The sequence below is a fragment of the Engystomops pustulosus genome, chromosome 4 (assembly GCF_040894005.1).
Source record: "Engystomops pustulosus chromosome 4, aEngPut4.maternal, whole genome shotgun sequence".
Classification (NCBI taxonomy): Eukaryota; Metazoa; Chordata; class Amphibia; order Anura; family Leptodactylidae; genus Engystomops; species Engystomops pustulosus.
This window is the reverse complement of record NC_092414.1, coordinates 24,346,285-24,352,284: the sequence shown is the minus strand read 5'-3', so window position 1 is coordinate 24,352,284 and position 6,000 is coordinate 24,346,285. Positions and strand designations below refer to the sequence as shown.

Genomic DNA, 6,000 nt, shown 5'->3' with positions numbered 1-6,000 from the left:
TGCTTCTCCCACAGCCCAGAATGAAGATAACACTCACAGCAGCACCCAGGGGTGTGACACCCAGCACCCAGTGACCTCCTCAGCAGGGGCTTCTCCTGGAGGGGATCCCCCAATGCTGGTCTCCTGCTGCACCCCTGTAATTCTGCACAGTGTCTGAGGGGGATACTGTGCAGAATTACACGGGGGACACTTGTTTGTAGTATCTGCAAGCTTCTGCAAACTTGTCCAAACTTCTCTTACTCTTGCTCTGAGCTCAGCGTTTTGCAGAATATTTTGTAAATAGAAGGTGATGAACTGTAAATAGAGTCTGCAGCTCCTGTCTGTAATGTATCTAATGTATCTATTATATGTTCCAGTGTCTGGCTGAGCTTTGCTGCTAGAAATGAGCTTTTCTGCAAAGGGTCTCAGTGCTTTCTTCTCAGATAACGCCACCTTCGGGCTGGAGTGTTTTTGCGCCCGTTTTTGCGCCTAAATGCAAAAGTCGCACGTGATGAATATCATTAGGCGCAGCAAAACATCTGGAATTGAATGATAGATGAGGGAAAGGTGGTTATTTTAGCTGCGCGGCTAATTTGACGTTTAATCGCAAAACGGGCGCAAAAACGGTGCGCCTAAACGAAAAGGCGCAAAAACAACAGAAAAAACAAGTGATAAATGTGGCCCCAAGTTCTTTTATACTTAGTACTGTATTTGTGGAGTGAGCTGGCTTCTGGTAGGTATATATTTTGCTTAGTTCTTGTGCTGTATTAATGTTTTCAGTTTGTGTGCGGTGCCGTATTTATGTAGTAAGCTCAGTTCTGGTACTGTATCTATGCTATGATTCTTTTTTTTAATGCCACCACATAAAATTTAGTTACTTAATTCTTTTCTACTTACGTTTTTTTTTCTTATCTACGTTTCACCAATTGGTTAAAAATTACTAATGGCCGGGCTGGGGTGGGCTAGTTAAATATAATAAACAGGTACGTACCTCCTTCGGCGCCGCTGATGTCCCGCGCCTCGTCCATTTGATCCGTGCCCCTGTTTGTTTACAGGGGCACAGAAGCCGCGCACAGGGAGCTTCCGATCCGCAATGTGGCCGGCTCCTCCCATCCGTCCCTATCTCTCAGCATTTTTAGCGCTGGGAGATGGTGTCAGATGGGAGCTTCCGGCGGGTCCCTGTGCACCCTTGTAATCAAACCGGCGCACAGAGGAGACGGACCGCGGCACGGGACATCAGCAGCACCGGACGAGGTAAGTAGATATTTATTATGTTTAACTAGCTCACCCCAGCCCGGCCCTCAGTAATTTTTAACACCCGGATAACCCCTTTAAAGATGTAGACGCTTAGTAGGAAAGAAAGATAAGTATTTGGGTAAAGACAAAAGTACAAGGAATTTCAAAACATTTTGGTTCAATAACAAATACTAAATAACCACTTAGTAGTGATAAATTGTGTCTGCTCCCTAGAGAAAGAGTGTGTGTGAGTGTTTGGGGTGTGGTGCTAATTATATGTACAGTATTAATTCTAACATTTCTTATGGACAACCCATTTCCGTGTAATATATAACACAGCATTAATCCATCGGAGACAGACTGCGAGATCTGCGAGCACAGGACAACCCCAGCCTTATACACAGGTAACACTGACTTCACTCCTTAGATGATGATACAGTTTGTATTTGTCTAGTGTAGTCCTATATTTTTAGTGTTTTAGGTTTTGCATTTGATTAAGTTGAATAGAAGTTTAGAATTCACTCAAAAACTCATTTCTCACTTTTTTTTACTCGTTTTTTGTGATGTTTATTGTGTTGTGAATTAAGCTGATTTTGCAGAAGATACGATGATAAAATGTATTCGTTATATATGAGATGTGAGAATCTATTCTTTGGTTCAAAGATCAGTTTAGATGGCAGATCACTAGGGGATAAGTTTATTCGTGTAGTGGAGAGGAAGCAAGGCCACCACAAAACATCGGACTGTAGAAAACTATAGTGATCCGACACTTCAGCAAGAAGGTTTAAAACTTGACTTTATACACAAGTAGAAAAGTAGAAAAGGTATCAGCACTCTTAGGTGCTCATTCCAATGCCACTAAGTTATGTCGTATTGTTTCAAGTCCGTTACAATCACTCAACGCATTTCTGAACACTTGGGTCCTTAGGAGTAGCTATGACATAGCTAAGGACCCAAGTAGTCAGAGGGATTGTAAAGAACTTATGATTTATGCCATATTGTTTGATTGGAATGAAGAATAACGCTCTCGACAGGGTCTCATAAGAAAGTGGCAAAACTCAATTTTTCATTGAACCCATCAGGGGCCATCATCCAAAGGGTCACAACCCCCTTAGTTTCTCACTGAACCGACATTTTCATTACATCTCCCCATCTGATACCACAATGTATCCTATCTATGCCTCTCGCCTTAAAAGTAATAAGATTACATCTATGAAACCGCTTAAGTTGTTTGGGTAGAGTTTTTAATTCAGTCAAATCTTCTTCATCTTTGGTTTTTATAATATCGTTGTCATGGGTGCACCTGGGGCCCATGTCTCGGGTCACATGTGCACCCATGTGTCTTCGTGCGCCCCATCTTGTCTGCTGCAGCCTTAGAGGGCACCTACCACCCCGATTCTACCTATAAAGGTAGAAGGGGTGGTAGGTGGATGAATGGGACGTGAGGATAGCCCTTTTTTGGGCTAATCCTCACGTCCCGGGTGTCTTTTAGAAAACTTTATTGCAGGCATATGTAAATTTTATTAAGCGGCTACTGGGGCGTGGAGTAGCTGGACATGAGGCTAGTAGTCGCGGCTACTCCACGCCCCAGTAGCCACGTTACTCCGCCTACCATTTAATCTTCGTCGCGCAGCTCCTCGTAGCTGCGTGCCCTCGTCCTAGTCCCCTGCATTCTGCGCATGCGCAGAACGCAGGCCTTCGGCTGCGCGGCCGCGGTTTCGGGGCCGGAGCTACTGCGCATGCGCAGAAGGCCGCAGCTATGACGAGGGCGCGCAGCTATGAGGAGCTGCGCGCCGAAGATTAAATGGTAGGCGGAGTAACATTGCTACTGGGGCGTGGAGTAGCCACGACTAGTAGCCTCATGTCCGGCTACTCCACGCCCCAGTAGCCGCTTAATAAAATTTACATATGCCTGCAATAAACTTTTCTAAAAGACACCCGGGATGTGAGGATTAGCCCAAAAAAGGGCTATCCTCACGTCCCATTCATCCACCTACCACCCGTTCTACCTTTATAGGTAAAATCGAGGTGGTAGGTTCCCTTTAATTTTCCTGTCCGCGCTCCAGCAACGGCTCCTCTTTTCCGGCGGGAGCGTCCCTGTCTCCTAGGGCGCATGTGTACTGGCTATGTGAGATTTGGAGGGCCAGTGCACTGCTAATTGGAGCTGCCAGCCGCCAGACCTGATAAGTAGCCAGCCTCTTTCTGTGATCCTTGCTGGATCTTTGTGCCTCATAGCCTCATAGAAAGCGTTCCTGTTGCAATACCTTGACCTTGATTCCTAGCCACCTGTTGTGACCCCCTGCCTGTCCACGACTCTGATTCTGCCTGCAGATTCTGTACCTCGCCTTGGCCACTACCCCAAGCAAAGTCGTGCAAGTTGCATAATAAATTACATGTGGTTTGGCATGAAGTAATGTCTCGTTTTCAAATTGTCTTATTCCCTCAACCAATGCAAAAGAAACTGCCCTCATCATATTAGTGAACCAAGGGAGCCACATAATGGCTTTGTACTAAGATGTCTTCGAGGTTTTTTACTCCTCCGAGCTGCCTTTAATGGTCTCTCTGAGACTAAACCCATTAAAACAGGTTCACTTTTCCAAATTTGCCAGCGTTTGATCAATATTTCCCTCTTCTCGTCACACTGGCTTTCAATGTGGAAATAAATCTTACTTGTGTGTCCGTTTGTTTTTTTCGGGGAACCTTTTAATAGAGACTCTCGTGATGTACACTGAGCTCTCTTGATACCATAATTTTGTATCCTCAGAGAACCTTTTCCCAAGATCATATTCCTCTTGCTTGTAAAATTGCTCTGAGGAGTAGATCCACCTCATTCTTAAAAACTGACCAACTGGAATGGCCTTAATTTCGGACAGGGGGTGGGCAGGGGTGGCATGCAACAAAGCATTACCGGACATAGTTTTTCTATACACATCCGTTTGTAGCATTCCATCCTCATCTACTATTATCTGAGTGTCCAAAAAATTGACACTTGTCTTATCCATCTCATAAGTCAATCTAATATTATAATTGTTGCTGATTAAATACAACTTAAATCCCTTCAACCCAACCTCAGTCCTGTGCCATAACATTAGCATGTCATCAATATATCACAGCCAGCACTGCACATGGAGGTGAGCCCGCGCGACATCACCGCCAAAGATCTCCGTTTCCTAGAAACCTAAGAATAAATTGGAGTAAGATTTGGCAAAGGCCACCCCCATGGCAGTACCCTGCTTTTGTAAATAGAATCTGTCCTTAAACACAAAAAATTGATTTAACCCTATGGTTTATGTTGCGCTATTCAAACATGGAATAGTCTAGAATCATGCGTCTGAAAAATCACTTCTTTCAGACAATAACCGAATTTCCTAAGGCCCCTTGCACACAAACCTGTAACCCGCAAAAGCACGAGGTCCAGGTGAAGGAGGAGTGAACAATCCTCGCCCCTCCCCTCTCTATGGAAAGCCGAGTGGCCACCACTGTAAAAATATCGGACATGACCCATATTTTTCAAGCGGTCTCGTTTTCGGTGCACTGTCGCGATCCAGCGGCGTGTTCTCCAACGAGGATTCGGGTCTTCCGGCGATTCACTTAGGTCGTGCGTCCAATGTCCACTAGGTGTCGGTGCTGCGCCTAGGTTCGCCGCGGTCCGCCGGAGTTCTCCTGGTTCTTCTCGGTGCATGGAAGTGCTTGATTTTGCAACACACTTTGTTTTTTAAATTCCGCGGTTTTTCCGAATCCGTCGGCCACGCCTCCCGATTTCTGTCGCATGAAAGCCAACGCATGGAATTCGACGGAAAAAGTCGGAAAACCCGTCAAAAGTGTGGCCACGGAGCCCTTAGTAAATGAGCTAGACTCCGTGATCTGGCCACAAATTTTGCAGCCAGGTCACGACCCCCATAACGGTCATGTGCATGAGGCCTTACAGAGATAAATTATGAAGTGAAATAACCTTCAGGTATGTAAGGATTTAAGCTTTAACCTCTCCTCCTAATATATCTGCTGTGCCCAGCTCTCGGGAACACTTCTCGGGGGAAGGAAATGTCTCTTTGACAAACTATATTACAAAATGTATTATTATCAGGACAAAGAAGAATTTATTACACTTTATTTATTGCACTTCTGATAAAAAATGGTTTCAAGTGTTTAGTTTTCCGTGTTAATTGTTTATGCTTTTAAAATGTTGGGGCTCATTTACCAGGGTACGCGGACCGTGATTCTGTCGGGTTTCCCGAACATTTCCTTTTTCCACCGAATTGCCCCACGCGATCGGATTGTGGCGCATCGGCACCGGCTTGCATGCGACAGAAATCGGAGGGCGTGGCCGTTGGACACCCCCGACGGATTCGGACTAACCGCGGGATTTAAAAACAAAATTGTGTCGCATGATCAAGCATTTACATGCACCAGGAAGAAGAAGGTGAACTCCAGCAGACCTCAGCGGGGAAGCAACACATGCAGTAAATTGGACGCACGATCTTAGTGAATCGCAGAAGACCCGAATCCTTGTCGAACAACGCACAGCTGGGATCGCGACAGGACCGGGTAAGTAAATCTTTCCCATTGACTTCAAAATCAGTATCAATTGTAGATCCTACTGTGTAACATATTGGGGCACATTTCCTTACCCGGTCCTGTCGAGATCCTGCGGCGCGTTCTCTGATTTGGGTCTTCCGGCGATTCACTAAGGTCGTGCACCCGATGTCCACCAGGTGTCGCTGCCGCGCCAAGGTCCGCCGAGGTCTGCCGTAGTTCACCAACCTATTCCTGGTGCATGTGAGTGAT

General features: G+C 45.7%; 1 long non-coding RNA gene across 1 annotated transcript in view; it reads left to right on the top strand.

Annotated features, from left to right (window-relative positions):
• Positions 1-1,541: 1,541 nt before the first annotated feature.
• Positions 1,542-6,000, top strand: part of LOC140128900 (uncharacterized) — a 29,709-nt gene continuing 25,250 nt past the window's right edge. The window contains exon 1 of the long non-coding RNA XR_011855174.1: positions 1,542-1,619. This is a non-coding gene — a long non-coding RNA (uncharacterized lncRNA). The remainder of the gene's footprint in view (positions 1,620-6,000) is intronic.